At 46.3% G+C, this 18,464-nt stretch overlaps 2 protein-coding genes across 2 annotated transcripts in view; one reads left to right on the top strand and one right to left on the bottom strand.

Annotated features, from left to right (window-relative positions):
* Positions 1-18,464, bottom strand: part of LOC144888467 (uncharacterized) — a 790,732-nt gene that overhangs the window by 142,831 nt on the left and 629,437 nt on the right. The window lies entirely within an intron of this gene.
* Positions 1-18,464, top strand: part of LOC137437538 (enhancer of polycomb homolog 1) — a 115,177-nt gene that overhangs the window by 20,482 nt on the left and 76,231 nt on the right. Inside the window, exon 2 of the mRNA XM_078766048.1 lies at positions 10,043-10,165. The gene's annotated coding sequence lies outside the window, so the exon portion shown is untranslated. The remainder of the gene's footprint in view (positions 1-10,042; positions 10,166-18,464) is intronic.

An 18,464-nucleotide genomic window follows, 5' to 3' on the forward strand; every position in this document is an offset into this window, starting at 1 on the left:
AGTGCGTCCGAAACGTTCGATGTTCGTCCGAAACGAAAGGTTCACAGAGTTACAAGTGTATGGAAGGCTCACTGCGTTGCCCTGATGAAGCCCCAACAAGGGCGAAACCAGGTCGGTAACTGTGAGTTTTGCATGCACTGTGACAGTATCTGAATTTATAATCCATAATGACGCACTGCTAGATGGTTCCCCTGGAGCTTTGCAGGCAATGCGGACATGCATGGCGATGACGTCATGATGTTCGCTCATTAGATTGGAGAACCAGATTACAGATACCAATTATTAGTAACTCCCAACCGCATCCAGGTCGACTCCATATGATGAGTGGATACCAGAGATAACGTTACCGTGTGGCAGGCGGTGCTTATCGCTCCCAGCAAGGTGCAGCAGCAGCTGTATGGGACACCTTGCTGGCGGTTCCCCACTGATGATATGAAGGTCGCATAGTGACTGATATAGATATATATATATATATTTCTATTTATATATATCAAAAAGTATTAGACTAATTATGACAAAACTTGATGGATGAGTTGGTTAGGTGATGAGAACAAGCCGATTAGGTTTTGATTCAGGTCAGGATCAGATCCGGCCTATCAGTGGGATATAAAACATAAATTATTCAGCTTGGTGGAGGTATGCGCTCTTCCTATTGCCGTTCTCGTCTGAGAATATGTTCTTCCTTACAGGGTAGTGTCACTTGCCAGATAAATGTGTCAAGATAGTCAGGTGTATTATTGATACAGTAGACTACTCTCAATTTTAAAGTTCGAGCTAAAGCTTCTACTGCATGGCATAGGGTAATAAAACAAGCATACATTTGCTTGAGCTACTTTACAGTACATTTAAATCAGTGAGTGTCAGATTGGAGCTTTCATGAACTTGTGATTAAAACAAATATGCGAACACAATATCATGAAAAAGCCATTTGGTTACTTACAAAGAATGATCCTGATGGGCTGTGGAGATTGAGCTCAAGCTGTTATTGAGGATGGTGATGAATCAATGTTTCCTTGAGGCATCGACAGACAGAGCCCTGAACCACACATTTATTTCCTGTCCACTGACCCTTATCAACTGAATAGCTTGAGCTGCTCTTTCAGCACATTCCATTATTGGTGTCTGTAGCCACATGAAATATGCTCAAATTAATAAGGTAAATCTGGGTTAACAAAACAAAACCACCAAGTTTTGAGCTGTTTCTATGTGACAGAGAACTACTATTTTATTTGAAGTGGGCCAGGTTGGTTAAAAAGCATCTTCAAGTTTTTGAGCTCATTAGAAATGACCTGCGCATAGGGTGAAGCATCAACTCTGCCACCAAGGAGGCCACTCGACCCATGCCAACCATGCAACTCAAACCATGTCATTGGAAAAATAGAAAGATTTCCTCATTTCTAGTATACTGTCATTTGTTGTGGACCTTGTATAGCACAGTGTTTGTTTGAAAAAGAGTAGGATGGAAGGAACTGGTATGATGGAATATAAAAGAGAGTTCATAGATTTTGTGTCAGGTCCGGATCCGTGGGATAGAAAACATAAACTGTTCAGCCTGGCAGAGGTGTGCTTTCTACTGAGTGTTATTCACGTGTTAAATGCAAAAGTAAACCATTATTATTCCCACAAAACGCTTGAGAATGCAGAACCGGAAATAAAATGAACGAAAAATTCCCACTTCTTCAAATGGTATCTGCAGATTATCTAAGTACTGATTTATTGAGTGTTGCAATTCTGCAGCGCAATGTAAAAGGAGATTTTTCATGATGAATGCAACTTATTCTAAAGTATAAATGAAAGAATATTATGTGGATGCAAGTTTTGGAGTAAACATTTTAAACCCAAATAAATTTAGCATGTGGAGACTGCATCCGAACCTTCCAAATTCAAACGTTCAAATGTGCGTATGAAAGGTTTTTTTGAACAGCAATGACGCAGAGCAACGAATTTATTGGTTATCTAGAACGTCGATCGATATGCCTCCACCCACATTATGACATGATAATGCTTGTACCAAGTTTGATTTAAATCCATTCAGCTGTTCTCAAAGTATCATATTTTTACCTGACATGACCTCTGACCTTTGACCTCTTGACCCCAAATTGTAATCAGTTAATCTTTACATCATTATACATAGTCACATGAAAAAGTAAGTACACCCCATGTAAAGTTTTGACTTTTTCAACATACAGCTATTTGATCTTCATTTCAACAATATTGATGGATAAAGGTGATGTAATATAACAAATATCATGAAACATTTACATTTTGTAGTCTATTGTATAATTTAAATAAACATAAATGCAAATTTTGCATGTGGAAAAAGTAAGTACACCCTTGGCTCTAATAGGTGGTATTGCCCCCTTTGGCAGAAACAACCTCAAGTAGGCGTTTCTTATAACTGTCTACCAGTCTCTGACATCGACTGGGAGAAATTTTTGGCCACTCCATGCAGAATTATTTCAGCTGTGCGATGTTTGAGGGGTTTCTTGCATGCACAGCTCGTTTCAAATCCCCCCACAACATCTCGATGAGATTTAGATCCGGGCTTTGACGTGGCCATTCCAGAACTCTCCATTTCTTTCTTTTCAGCCATTCCTTGGTGGATTTACTGGTATGTTTAGGGTCATTGTCATGTTGCAAGGTTCACCTTCGGTTGAGCTTCAACTTTCTGACAGATGGCCTCACATTATTCTCAAGCACCCTCTGGTACAATGAAGAATTCACAGTGGATTATCATTATATTATGGTGAGCTGCCCAGGCCCTGATGCAGCAAAGCTGCTCAAAACCATAATATTTCCACCACCATGCTTTACAGTTGGTATCAGGTTCTTGTGGTCAAATGCTGTGTTTGGTTTTCGCCAAACATGTCTTCTGGTACTGTGGCCAAATAGCTCTACCTTTGACTCATCTGTCCAGAGCACATTATTCCAGAAGTGCTGGGCTTTGCCCCGGTGTTCATTGGCAAACTTTAGTCTTGCCCTGATGTTCTTTCTGGACAGCAAAGGTTTCCTCCTGGCACACCTCCCATGTAGATCAAATTTGTGCAGCCTCTTTCTAATGGTAGACTCGTGCACTTTGACATCAACAGTGGCAAGAGCTACCTGTCGGTCCCGTGATGACATTCTGGGGTTCTTCGAGACTTCTTTCAGCATCTTGCGGTCTGCTCTCGGGCTGAACTTGCTGGGGCGGCCTGGCCTGAACAAATTGGCAGTTGTTTGGAATTTTCTCCACTTGTAGATGATCTTCCGGACAGTTAAATGATTGATTTCAAATTGTTTGGAGATCTTTTTAAATTCCTTCCCAGACTTGTAGGCATCTATAATCTTCTTTCTGAATGCCTCAGAGAGCTCTTTTGATCTAGGCATGGTGATGCCGCACACTTCAACAACAAAGAGCAAACCAAACTGAATGTCTGAGGTTTAAATAAGACAGGTTCCTCCAAGATCCTCTGTAATGATGTTCTAATCATTTGCACCTGAGCTGGTGCACCTGATTCTAATTTTAGGTGTTTGAAGTAGTGATAAATGTCGGGGTGTACTTACTTTTTCCACATGCGAAATTTGCATTTATGTTTATTTAAATTATACAATGGACTACAAAATATAAATGTTTTATGATATTTGTTATATTATATCACCTTTATTTATCAATATTGTTGAAATGAAGATCAAATAGCTGTATGTTGAAATATGTTGATAAAGTCAAAACTTTACATGGGGTGTACTTACTTTTTCACGTGACTGTACCTGTACCAAGTTTTAATTGGATCACTTCAGCCGTTCTCAAGTTATAGACATAGTACAGACTTTGACCTTTGACCTCTTAACCCGAAAATCTCATCAGTTCATCCTTGCATCATTCTACATAACTGTACCAAATTTAGTCGGAATCCCATCACTGGTTCACAAGTTATTTTGGTAACAGGATTTTTTTTACCTAATATGACCTCTGACATTTGGCCTTTGACCTCGTGACCCCAAAATCTAATCAGTTCACCTCTACCTCATACATACCTGCACCAAGTTTGACTAAGATCCCTTCAGCCGTTCTCAAGTTCTCGCGGTAACGAAAACCTGTGACGGACGGACGGACGGCCGGACGGACAACCTGAAAACTCAATGCCCCTGGTGACTTCATCGACGCAGGCATAAAAAAGTTAAATATCCGAAAATAATTTTCTGACAAATATTGCGTTGTTATTCAGAGCTCGTAAACAGATTACTTTTAAATTCGGTTTGCTAATGTTATGCTGTGGTATCGTTTTGAAACGCTTGAAACGGGTTGATCTTCCCGCCAAGGATGGGTAATGAGATGGTGTTTGATTTGATAGGAAAGGGACATAGAACAACAATCCAATAGAACGCGAGATTGGGGAGATCTCGCGAGATCTCAATCAGGGCGGTCACGGATTTTCGAAGCTGTTCCATGATCTTCACGCACGCTCGAAGCTAAGTCATTGTCACATTTGTATTCTTGTCTAAACTGTTTATCTTACGTGTGTGTACCTTTTAAGTGTCCCTCGGAAGTTTTATCGGGGTTAATCTTTCATACCTGTAAAAAATAGTCGAGTATCTCGTGCCGCGCGCGGCCACGCGGCCTAGTTGTTGAAGCTTCCGACCTGGAGGCTTGGTTTCTCTCCGGGCATCCAAAGGGGTTATTTTTTCATTCGTGCGTTTGTCAAATTTCAACTCGTTACTTTATCGTCCATGCTTTATTGTTTGTATATAGTTAGTTTTGGTTTGAATTTCCTGTAACTCGTAATTAATTAATCCTGTTCTGCGCCTCGTGTGCGGCCTTGTACCCCTGTCGGTGTTTGTTAACTTAAGTCCCCTACATCGTGTTTTGCTTGGCTCTCAGTTTTTCCCTTCTACACCGAACGTAATACTCTGTCTAACGTTTTAAATCCCCACCCCACCCCACCCACCCCCCCCCCCAAAAAACAAACAAAAAAACATTTATTTTTCCTTTCTCCACGTGTGCCGTTGTCTCATCCTGTACTTTCTGTCCAGGTGTATCGCGGTGCTTTTCGCCCCGCCCCCATTATCTCCTTGCCATCCACCTTTTGCCCTGTTCACGTGACTCGTGGTGGTCCCTCTCGGCCCTCCCCCCGTTCGTATTTTGTGCATATAAGATTGTTCACGGTTCTGTTTAAATATTATTTTAAATATGTTTAACCTTTCCCCTTCAGTGGTTTATTCAGTGGTATATTACAACACGCTGTTTTTCTTCCTATTTAAAAGGCTTTTCTCAATTTCCTCTCCAACTCATTCCACGTCAAAAAAAAGAAATTCAATATCTTATACGTCTCCCTCACTACATGGTCTAAATTCACATTCATTCCATCCCTCCTCCATCGTTCTGAATCGGATTGCTAACTTGAAAATCACAACAAACCCAATTTGTTATCAATGTTCGTCTTTCATTAATCATCCACTTTCTAAACTCCCCTCTTGCCCCTCCCCTCCAAATCCCCCCCCTTGCACCTACACTCCTAAACTCCCCCCTTGCCCCTCCCCTCCAAATCCCCCCCCTCGCCCCTCCACTCCTGAACTCCCCCCTTGCCCTTCCCCTCATAAACTCCTCCCTTGCCCCTCCCCTCCAAATCCCCCCCCTTGCCCCTACACTCCTAAACTCCCCCCTTGCCCCTCCACTACTAGACTCCCCCCTTGCCCCTCCCCTCCTAAACTCCCCCCTTGCCCCTCCCCTCCTAAACTCCCGCCTCACTCCTCCCCTTCAAAACTCCTCCCATTCAAATCTCCCCCCATACCATTCCTCTCAAATTCTCCCTCCTCCCCCCTCCTCAAAGTTGCCTCCTCCCCACCTCGTCTCCCTTCTATCTCATGCCTCCACCCCCCCCAACCTTCTACTGTCCCATGCCCCCCCTCAAACAACCCCTCACTCTGCCTCATCCCTTCACCACCAAACCTTTCATCCTCCTCATCCTTCCTTTTCTTGGAACTCTTCTGTAATCTCTGACACACTATCAACTGCTCTCCCTACCTCCCCCTCTCATCCTTCATCTTACCCTACTCCTCCCCTCCCCTGTCCTGTACCCGATGCTCCCCCTCTCTCTTCTTTAACGGTATGGACCTCAAACATCCGGGGCCTTCGCTCAAACCTGACTGATCTTTCCATACAGGTTGCTTCTGACAATCCAGACTTGATCTGCTTAACAGAGACTTTCCTCCTTCAAGATGTCTCTGATTCCTCAATATCTCTTCCTGGTTACTCCCTCTTCCGGTATGATAGACCTGAGCCTCGTCCTGGTGGTGGGGTGGCTATCTTTATCAAAAACTCTCTTCCTCATTCTCCTTGCACTGCCCTCTCTCCTCCTCACCCCCAGGAGTACCTCTGGCTACGGCTTCCTCTCCGCTCCCACCTTTTGTTCATATGTGTTCTGTACCGTCCCCCAAACAGTGATGACTCAATTTACATTTCACTCTCTGACAACATGGACCAACTTCTATCCACTCATCCCAACTCTCTCTTCCTCATATGTGGTGACTTCAACTCTCATCATGCCACCTGGTTGGGTGTGGGTTCCTCTCTCACCAGTCATGGCACCTCAGCAAAGGACTTCTGTGACTCACTGGGATTGACACAATCTGTCAATTTCCCGACCCGGATCTCAGCCAATGGAGTTTCTTCTCTTCTAGACTTGGTTATGACAAACTTCCCTGCTAATGTCTGCTGCTCTTCTTCTGCTCCAATCGGTTCTTCTGATTATGTGCTTGTCAAAGTGGACATCTCTCTGGCCATTCTCAGAGAGCCTCCTCAGCGTCGAAGAGTCTGGCATTTCACTCAGGCCGACTGGGACGGGCTTCAAGCAGCCATCAATCGTCTGGATTGGTCTCCCATCTCCACTGCCTCTGACATCAATTCTTCCTGGGAATTCTTCCAAAGCAAACTGATCTCTCTCATTCACAGATTTATCCCATCTCGTCTTCAGTTGTCTTACCCTTCCTCCCGTCCATGGTACACCGAATCTTGTGGTGAGGCAGTTGCCCTGAAACAACTTGCCTTTGCCTCTTGGAAGGCTAATCCAACTGAAGGCAATCTCAGTTCCTTCCACCAAGCTCGGAACAAGTGTGTGTCTACCCTCAGGAGTGCCAGGAAGCACTATCTCTCCTCACTCAAGAACGAACTCTCAAACCTGTCTCCTTCCTCCAAATCCTGGTGGCGTCTGGTCAAATCCGTTTCTGGTGTTTGTTCCCCCTCCATCCCCTCCCTTACCTCAAATGGCCACACAGTTGACATCGCACGTGACAAAGCCGAATGCCTAAACTCTGTGTTTGCCTCAAAATCTTTAGTCCCAAACCCATCTCTCTCTGTTCCCACCTTTCCCAGTCGAACCCAACTGCTCCTGGACTCTGTGTCCTTCTCTCCTGACAAGGTGGAGGAGTTTTTGTCTAACCTCGACTCTGATTCTGCAACTGGACCAGACGGCATCAGCCCACGGGTCCTAAAATCCTGCTCTGCCACTCTATCTCACCCTCTCTCTGTTCTTTTCACCCTATCTTTTGCTCAAGGTCATCTGCCAGCATCCTGGAAATCAGCAAACATTACCGCTTTACACAAAAAAGGTGCAAAAACAGATCCTTTTAACTACAGACCAATCAGCCTGCTCCCAATTATCAGCAAAGTCATGGAATCCATCATTGCTTCGGATATGAAATCTTTCCTCTTCTCCAATGGCTTGATCTCTGATCATCAATTTGGATTCAGACCAGGTCACTCTACTCTGGACATGCTGCTTCTCCTGTCTCAACAATGGATGGAGGTCCTCAATGCCAAACAGGAAATTAGAGCTGTCTCCCTCGACATATCACGTGCCTTCGATACGGTCTGGCACCCAGCTCTGCTCACCAAACTCTACTCCTATGGTATCCATGGAAATCTCCATGCATGGCTTGCGGACTTCCTCTCTGGTCGTAGTCAACATGTGGCCCTGAATGGATTTCTCTCATCTCCCCTTCCTGTTCAGGCTGGAGTTCCCCAAGGCAGTGTGCTGGGCCCTGTGCTTTTTCTGGTCTTTATCAATGATCTCTCAGACTCTCTGGAAAATCCTCTCTATCTCTTTGCTGATGACTCCACTCTCTGCCGCTCCATTCCTCTTCCCTCAGATCGGCAGTCTGCAGCCTCCTCACTCTCTGAAGACCTGGACAAAATCACAGACTGGTCAAACAAGTGGAACATGTCTTTCAATCCTGACAAATCTCACACTCTTACTATGTCTCTCCGAAAAGATCGACTGGACAACTCTCCCATCTACTTTCTCAACAATCCTCTCCAAGAAGTTCTGTCGCTCAAGCTTTTGGGTCTCACTATCTGCCATGATCTTTCTTGGGAAAACCACATTTCCAAGCTGGCCTGCAAAGCCAGTCGCCGACTGGGCATCCTCCGTCGTGCGAAGTCCTTCCTAGGCACACCTGAGCTCCTCACCACATACAAGGCTTTCATCCGCAGCTCAATGGAATACTGTTCTCCCCTATGGGCTGGTGCTCCTGCCTCACACCTAGCTCGGCTTCACGCTGTTGAAACCAAAGCTTTCAGAATCATTGGAATCTCCCGCGATGAAGCTATCTCTGAGGGCCTTTCACTCACTCACCGCAGGCAGGTAGGTGGTCTTTCTGTCTTCTACCGACTCCTCTCCGGCCTTGCTCCCCCAGCTCTCTCTGTGCTCTGTCCCCCAAATATTCCTACAGGTCGCACAAGATCTGCCAGCAAGCCTCTGATGGTTAAACTGCCAAAATCTCGACTCTCTGCTCACCTTCACTCCTTCATTCCTCTTTTCTCCCGCCTCTGGAACAAACTCCCACACTACCTTCAATTCCACTCCTCCCTCCTGGTCTTTAAAACAGCTGTTCACCACCATCTCTTATCTTCCCCCATCCAAAACCTTGATCTTTTCTACCCCCGCTAATTCACCCCAGATCCACCTTGTTTGAAATTCCAACTTCTTTCCTGGAAGTCCTGGCAGTGTCCATATGTTTTATACCTCTCCCACCGCCCCCTTCCCACGCCCCCCCCCCCCCCCCCCAAAGCCCTCGCCCTCTCTCAGATCTCTCGATGTCTCCATGTCTCTCGGTCCCTGCTCTCAAATGTTGTGTTTGTGTCCTTCCCCCTCTCTCCCCATCTTGTCTACCGCTCCCGATGTTATATGTTTTATGTGTCGGTTTGTCTTTCTGTGTGATTAATGTTCGTTCTTTCACGAGCCTCGATCTTGTATACAAAAAAAAAAAAAAACTGTATTTAATGGAATAAAAGGAGGTGACGACAACAACCCACTGGAATGGCATGAAGTCATCCAGCAGGGTGAAAGCTTTGAGCAAAGTCTACCTTTGACTGCACCAAATGAATAAATGGAGGAGTTGTAAATACATTTGGAATCCCTAAGCAGAAATGTAAGACATTGTTAATTATGCTTGTGAATTTTGATGATGAGTGAAGCGATGAGACGGGAAACAGAATAAGATTTGTATAAATAAAAAGTCTGTCATCCAAGATTGAATTGCTATGCTGCCTGGAATCTGTAGCTTGTAAGTAAATCATGCAGCATTCGTATCAAGATGCTCATTGCTTCATAAAATACCCGTCCGCCGCTGCGCAGCATGACGCGGCCTCGTTCCATAATCACTTCCAGGTTACTTTATTTATTTACCATTTGAGCTTTTGTCATAATTTTTCAACAATCCTTTATTATGAGAATATGGAGAAAATATTTAATAAAATTTACCTCTTTTTTTTCCTTTTCACGATTGTTTTTGTCAAGATTAGTTCGAGTATAAAGTGGATGTGAACGGGCTTTGCATTTTCGGTTGCATTTGTGCAAGAGTGTCGTCAATTCAACTTGTCACATTTCTTGACCTCATTGGATGATTAAAAAATTTCAAGCCAAGAAAGAAAAATAACTTTTTTTTTTTTAAGTTGATGTTGAATGCTAAACTGTTTGCAACTGTAAGATATCCAAAGTAGACTGTTATCATGGTGTGATACTTGAGTAGACATAATGGAACTATCAAATTGTCTGTACCTTCCCAGATGGCATTCCACAAGTCTGCATCTACTGGACTTCCCAAGTATCAAACCTGCATGTGCATGAGGTTTTTGATTCCTACTACAGCTGTGAAAGTCTGACCTTTGACGACAGCGATGTATTCACAGGTAGGTACAAGGCCACCAATCGATTAACACTGTTGCACTACCATGAGTTTTATGCTCCATGTGTGTTCTTAAACAGTATAAAAGGGGTGTATTGCTGTTTCCATGCGCTACGTGTGCTGATTATATCATCGACACTGATGTGTGTGGTAACGTAGAGCATTGTTCAGAGGAACAGTCTCTCGGACAGATTTTTCTGCAACAAGAACACTTTTTTGATGTCCTTGTTTGTTAGTTCAAGTCTGGTGTTGGCTTAACAGTTAAGGTGGCTGGCTTAAAATATTAGGGTCTTGAGTTTGAGCCCCTGTCATGCTGTTAAAATAACACCAAGTGGGTCGACTCAGCCTCTCATCCTTCTGAGGTCAGCTAAATGAGTACCAGCTTACTCGGGAAAAATTGCCATTTGGGTATCCTGCGTCGGAGTGGCGATCCGTACAGGATTGTCCCTCCTAGTCAATTAAAAACTGCTTATGCGTCTGAAGATGTGTAAGGAATGCTTCTTATTTCTCTTCTTTGTTTACTTGTTTTTTTTTTCTACATTGCTCTATTTTTTTATTGAAATTCTTCTCAAAGACTGTTCCTCTAAGCGAGACTGTTCCTCCAAGCGAGACTGTGCCTCCGAGCGAGACTGTTCCTCCGAGCGAGACTGTTCCTCCGAGCGAGGCTGTTCCTCCGAGCGAGGCTGTTCCTCCGAGCGAGGCTGTTCCTCCGAGCGAGGCTGTTCCTCCGAGCGAGGCTGTTCCTCCGAGCGAGGCTGTTCCTCCGAGCGAGGCTGTTCCTCCGAGCGAGGCTGTTCCTCCGAGCGAGGCTGTTCCTCCGAGCGAGGCTGTTCCTCCGAGCGAGGCTGTTCCTCCAAGCGAGGCTGTTCCTCCGAGCGAGGCTGTTCCTCCGAGCGAGGCTGTTCCTCCGAGCGAGGCTGTTCCTCCGAGCGAGACTGTTCCTCCGAGCGAGACTGTTCCTCCGAGCGAGGCTGTTCCTCCGAGCGAGGCTGTTCCTCCGAGCGAGACTGTTCCTCCGAGCGAGACTGTTCCTCCGAGCGAGACTGTTCCTCCGAGCGAGACTGTTCCTCCGAGCGAGACTGTTCCTCCGAGCGAGACTGTTCCTCCGAGCGAGACTGTTCCTCCGAGCGAGACTGTTCCTCCGAGCGAGACTGTTCCTCCGAGCGAGACTGTTCCTCCGAGCGAGACTGTTCCTCCGAGCGAGACTGTACATCCGAGCGAGACTGTACATCCGAGCGAGACTGTACATCCGAGCGAGACTGTACATCCGAGCGAGACAGTACATCCGAGCGTGCCTGTACATCCGAGCGTGCCTGTACATCCGAGCGTGCCTGTACATCCGAGCGAGACTGTACATCCGAGCGAGACTGTACATCCGAGCGAGACTGTACATCCGAGCGAGACTGTACATCCGAGCGAGACTGTACATCCGAGCGAGACTGTACATCCGAGCGAGACTGTACATCCGAGCGAGACTGTACATCCGAGCGAGACTGTACATCCGAGCGAGACTGTACATCCGAGCGAGACTGTACATCCGAGCGAGACTGTACATCCGAGCGAGACTGTACATCCGAGCGAGACTGTACATCCGAGCGAGACTGTACATCCGAGCGAGACTGTACATCCGAGCGAGACTGTACATGCGAGAGCGAGACTGTACATGCGAGAGCGAGACTGTACATGCGAGAGCGAGACTGTACATGCGAGCGAGACTGTACATTACAAGTGGGTGGCTTGATGGGGTTTTGATATCAGCATGGCAAGTGGCTTGGAAATCTCAATTCTCGGATAACTTGTTTCTCATTTTTATCACATTGTTTGAAACTTTGAAACTGTGTGTGACAATTGAGTAGGTGTGTTGTAGTTTGTTCGGTCTCATGAAAATTCGGTTTTACCTGACATACAATATTTTAAATTGGGAGGCCTGTATTGAATATTTACTACGTAGATGTGTATAACGAAGAAAAAAAAAAAAAAACTTCTGAGTGAGCTGACAGTCATCTACTGAGGTTATAGTTCAGACCACTTCCTGATCCCCTGGGTGCCCCCCGATACGAAATCGAAATATTTAAGGCCGGGCAATCCCCAATGGACCATCGAGTAGAAGGGCTATTTCGAGTTTCAGAGCAATCAGTTGGTAAATAAGGGATGAGTAGGGATCTGAGGTTTCAGGGGCTAATCCCCTGGGAACCGTCAGTATCCGAAATCAAAAAATTAAAGCCTGAGCGATTTGTGCGGGCCATCAAATATAAGGGCTGTATTGGGTTTCAGAGCAATTGGTTGGTAAATAAGGGATGATTAGAGATCTGAAATTTCAGGGGGTAACTCCCACTGGGAGCCTCCATGATCCAAATTTGAAAAATATGAAATCGGAAAATGTAAGACCGAGTGATCCTGCGGACCATCGAGTCGAAGGTCTGTTTCTGGTTTCAGAGCAATCGGTTGGTAAATATGGGACGAGTAGGGATCTGAAATTTCAGGGGATAACCCCTCTGCTGGAGCAACTGCCAAAATCAAAGCTCTTCTCACCGTCCCTCTTTCTTTCTTCTTTTTTCCCGCCTCTGGAACAAACTCCCACACACTCTTCAATACCACTCTTCCCTCTAGGTCTTCAAAACAGCTGTTCACCACCATCTCTTATCTTCCCCCATCCAAAACCTTGATGTTTTCTACCCCTGTTAAGCCACCCCAAACACACCTTCAAATATCCTGTTCTCTTTCCTGAAATCCCCTGTGGTGTCCATCCTGTTTGTCCAGTGTACCCTGCCCCAGCCCTCTCCCTTCCACTGATCTCCTAATGTCCCTGTTCCATACTGTTGTGCTTCTCTCCCAACACCTCTGCCCCCCAACCGCCATTGTGTCCTGCTCTCTTTATAATATGTTCTATGTGTGACCTCTTATCCAAGGGAAAGAGGAGTAGAGAGACCATGACACGAGGGCATATTGCCTTGACTAAGTTCAAAATTTAAATAAACAAAAACAAACAAACACATGAAAGGAAATGATGACAGTTGAACAATGCGTTATGATGGTAGGTTAGTCTGTTGCTGATGTCTGCTACACAGTAGTGGCCAAAAATATTGGCACCCTTGCACTTTTTTCCAATAACTCCCAATTTTCTCTAAAAATAAGTTGAAATTGACAAAAGTATTTGGTCTCCACAATTCTTTATTTCACTGTTACTATTACAGAACCTTTGGTTTTGAGTCAGAACTGAATATATGCTTTTTCAATCAGAAAATAAAAATAAATGGCATTGACAAAATTATTGACACCCGGGACTTAATATTTGGTAGCACAGCCTTTGGACAAAATAACTGCAGTCAAGCACTTCCTATAGCCATGATTGAGCTTCCTACATCTCTCTACTGGCAGTTTGACCCACTCTTCTTGTGCAAACTGCTCTAATTCTCCCAGATTTGAAGGTGCCTTCTCCCAACTGCTGTGTTCAGATCTCCCCACAGGTGTTCAATGGGATTTAGATCTGGAATCATTGCTGGCCACTTCAGCAGTCCAGCGTTTTGCCTTGAACCATTCCTGGGTGCTTTTTAAAGTGTGTTTGGGGTCATTGTCCTGCTGCCGAGACCCATGACCTTCGACGGAGATCCAGCTTTCTGACACTGGGTTCTTTGCGCTCCAAAATGCCTTTGTATTCTCCGCATTTCATGATGCCATGCACACATTCAAGGCACCCAGTGCCAGAGGCAGCACAGCAACCCCAAAACATCACTGAACCTCCTCCATGTTTGACTGCAAGGAAGGTGTTCTTTTCTTTGAAGGCTTCATTTTGTTTTCTGTAAACATAGAGATGATGTGCTTTACCAAAAAGCTCTAATTTGGTCTCGTCTGTCCACAGCACATTCTCTCAGAAGGGTTTTGGCCTTTTCAGGTGTGTTTTGGCAAACTCGAGTCGGGCTTTCTTATGTCCCTCTCTCAGCAGTGGGGTCCTCCTGGGTCTCCTACCATATAGAACTCCCTTTCATTGAGTTGGCGACGGATGGTGCGAGTTGAAACTGTCGTACCTTGTGCCTGAAGGTCAGCTTGAATCTGTTTGGCAGTTGATCGAGGTGCTTTCTCCACCATTCGAACAATTTCTCCACCATTTTTCGGTGCAAATCTTTCATACCTGTATTGAAAATCGTGTTAATTCGTGTCGTGTCTTGAGGCCTTGTACAGTGTGCACTGTACAACCTTGAGGCTTTGTTTTTCTCAGCGGTCCGTCGTTTGTGATCCAATAACTTTCGTTCTCTGTATTCCCAGTCTTTTCACCCATAGCCTACTTCCTTGTGTAAATCTCAACTCAAAAAAAAAAAAAAAAAAAAATTCCTTCTCTGTTCTCATTCGTTTATTCATTCTTATTCGTTCGTTCGTTCTTCGACCACGTGTTTCTCCCCCATTTCCCCAGATAGTTTTCACTCATTAACCTTCAATGTTTACACTTTCCCCTCAAGTTATGTATTCCGTCATATTTTATAACACCTTTTTCTTCTTCTTCTTTAAAAGGCTGCTTTCGACTTGCTCACCAAATCAATTCATCCCAAAAAAAATATCCATCTCCTATGGTGCCTTTTTTCTACATTCCCTAAACTCTCCTGCACTCCATCCTCCATCCAGCGTCCTTAAACGTATTTTTAACTCGAAGGTCACAAGAAACTCATTTTGCAATAAATGTTCGTTTCCCATAAATCGTACACTTTCAAAATTCCAATCTCACCCCTCCCCTCCAAATCTTCCCCATAACCCCTCCCCTCCAAACCTTCCCCATCACCCCTCCCCTCCAAATCTTCCCCATCACCCATCCCTTTCAAATCTCCCCCCTTGCCCCCTCCCTCCTAAACTACCCCCTCACCCCTCCCCGCCAAGACGCCCCCTCGCCCCTCCCCTCCTAGACTCCTGCCTCACCCCTCCCCTCCAAATCTCCCCCATATCCCATCCCTTTCAAATCCCTCCCCTTGTCCCTTCCCTCCCAAACTCCCCCCTCACCCCTCCCCTTCAAATCTCCCCACCCTCATTGCTTCTCAATTTCCCCCCTCTCACTCCCCCTCCTCAAAGCGTCCTCCCCGCTTCTTCCCCCTTCAAACTCTCACCTCCATCTCCCCCAACCTTCTGCCTCGCTCTTCCCCCTCCTCAAATAACACCTCATTGTGGCTCACCCAATCACCATCAAACCTTTTGTCCGCCCCATCCTTCCCTTTCTCCGAGCTATTCTGAAATCTCTGACACACCTTCAACAGCTCTCCCTACCTCTTCCACCTCTTCCACATCTTACCCTACCCCTCCTCCCCCCTGTTCTGTATCTGATGCTCCCCCTTCCTCTTCATTAACGGTATGGACCTCAAACATCCGGGGCCTTCGTTCAAACTTAACTGATCTCTCCATACAGGTTGCTTCTGTCAAACCAGACGTGATCTGCTTAACAGAAACTTTCCTCCTTTATGATGTCTCTGATTCCATAGTATCTCTCCCGGGCTACTCCCTCCTCCGGTATGATAGACCTGAGCCTCGTCCTGGAGGCGGGGTTGCTATCTTTATCAAAAACTCTCTTCCTCACTCGCCCTGCACTGCACTCTCTCCACCTCACCCCCAGGAATACCTCTGGCTACGGCTTCCCCTTCGCTCCCACCTCTTGTTCATATGTGTGTTGTACCGTCCACCAAACAGTGATGACTCCATCTACATCTCGCTGTCTGATGATATGGACCAACTTCTATCTACTCATCCCAACTCTCTCTTCCTCATATGTGGTGATTTCAACTGTCATCATGCCAGTTGGCTGGGTGTGGGTACCTCTCTCACCAGCCATGGCTCCTCAGCAAAGGACTTCTGCGACTCACTGGGACTGACACAATCTGTCAATTTCCCGACCCGGATCTCAGTCAACGGAACATCTTCTCTTCTGGACTTGGTTATGACTAACTTCCCTTAAAATGTCTGCTGCTCTTCTTCTGCTCCGATCGGATCATCTGATCATGTCCTTGTTAAAGTGGACATCTCTCTGACCATCCTCAGGGAGTCTGCTCAGTGTCGACGAGTCTGGCATTTCACTCAGGCCAACTGGCACGGTCTTCAAGCAGCCATCAATCATCTGGACTGGTCTCCCATCTCTACCACCTCTGACATCAACTCATCCTGGGAATTCTTCCAAAGTAAATTGCTCTCTCTCATGCACAGATTTATCCCATCTCGTCTTCAGTTGTCATACCCTTCCTCCCGTCCATGGTACACGGAATCTTGTGGTGAGGCTGTTGCCCAGAAACAACTTGCCTTCGTCTCCTGGAAAGCAAATCCAACGCAAGGAAATCTCATTTCCTTTCACAAAGCCCGAAACAAGTGTGTGTCCACCCTCAGGAGAGCCAGGAAACAATATCTCTCCGTTCTCAAGACCGAACTCTCTTATCTGTCTCCCTCTTCCAAATCCTGGTGGCGTCTGGTCAAATCCGTTTCTGGTGTTTGTTCCCCCTCCATCCCCTCCCTTACCTCAAACGGCTACACAGCTGACTCCGCACGTGAAAAAGCTGAATGCCTCAACTCTGTGTTTGCCTCTAAATCTTGTGTCCCAAACCCATCTCTCTCTGTACCCACCATACCCAGTCGTACCCTGCTGCTCCTGGACTCCGTGTCCTTTCCTCCTGACAAGGTGGAAAAGTTTCTGTCAACCCTCGACTCTGATTCTGCAACTGGACCCGACGGCATCAGCCCACGTGTCCTAAAATCCTGCTCTGCTGCTCTATCTCACCCTCTCTCTGTTCTCTTCACCCTCTCTTTTGCTCAAGGTCAACTGCCATCTGCTTGGAAATCAGCCAACATCACCGCTTTGCACAAAAAAGGTGCAAAAACAGATCCTAGCAACTACAGACCAATCAGCCTTCTCCCAATTATCAGCAAAGTCATGGAATCCATCATTGCTTCGGATATGAAATCTTTCCTCTTCTCCAATGGCTTGATCTCTGATCATCAATTTGGTTTCAGACCAGGTCACTCTACTCTGGACATGCTGCTTCTGCTGTCTCAACAATGGATGGAGGTCCTCAATGCCAAACAGGAAATTAGAGCTGTCTCCCTCGACATATCACGTGCCTTCGACACGGTCTGGCACCCCGCTCTGCTCACCAAACTCTCCTCCTTTGGTATCCATGGAAATCTCCACGCATGGCTGGCGGACTTCCTCTCTAGTCGTCGTCAACGTGTGGCCCTGAATGGGTTTCCCTCATCTCCTCTTCCTGTTCAGGCTGGAGTTCCCCAAGGCAGTGTTCTGGGCCCCGTGCTTTTTCTGGTCTTCATCAATGATCTCTCTGACTCTCTCGAAAATCCTCTCTATCTCTTTGCTGATGACTCCACTCTCTGCCGCTCCATTCCTCTTCCCTCAGATCGGCAGTCTGCTGCCTCCTCACTCTCTGAAGACCTGGACAAAATCACAGACTGGTCAAACAAGTGGAACATGTCTTTCAATCCTGACAAATCTCACACTCTTACTATGTCTCTCCGAAAAGATCGACTGGACAACCCTCCCATCTACTTTCTCAACAAGCCTCTCCAAGAAGTTCTGTCGCTCAAGATTTTGGGTCTCACTATCTGCCATGATCTTTCTTGGGAAAACCACATTTCCAAGCTGGCCTCCAAAGCCAGTCGCCGACTGGGCATCCTCCGTCGTGCGAAGTCCTTCCTCGGCACACCTGAGCTCCTCACCACATACAAGGCTTTCATCCGCAGCTCAATGGAATACTGTTCTCCCCTATGGGCCGGTGCTCCTGCCTCACACCTAGCTCGGCTTCACGCTGTTGAAACCAAAGCTTTCAGAATTATTGGAATCTCCTGCGATGAAGCTATCTCTGAGGGCCTTTCACTCACTCACCGCAGGCAGGTAGGTGGTCTTTCTGTCTTCTACCGACTCCTCTCCGGCCTTGCACCCCCAGCTCTCTCTGTGCTCTGTCCCCCAAATATTCCTACAGGTCGCACAAGATCTGCCAGCAACCCTTTGATGGTTAAACTGCCGAAATCTCGGCTCTCTGCTCACCTTCACTCTTTCATTCCTCTTTTCTCCCGCCTCTGGAACAAACTCCCTCACTCCCTTCAATCCCACTCCTCCCTCCAGGTCTTTAAAACAGCTGTTCACCACCATCTCTTATCTTCCCCCATCCAAAACCTTGATCTTTTCTACCCCCGCTAATTCACCCCAGATCCACCTTGTTTGAAATTCCAACTTCTTTCCTGGAAGTCCTGGCAGTGTCCATATGTTTTATACCTCTCCCACCGCCCCCTTCCCACGCCCCCCCAGCCCCCAAAGCCCTCGCCCTCTCTCA

The sequence above is a fragment of the Myxine glutinosa genome, chromosome 12, assembly GCF_964187855.1.
Source record: "Myxine glutinosa chromosome 12, kmMyxGlut1.1, whole genome shotgun sequence".
NCBI classification, from domain to species: domain Eukaryota; kingdom Metazoa; phylum Chordata; class Myxini; order Myxiniformes; family Myxinidae; genus Myxine; species Myxine glutinosa.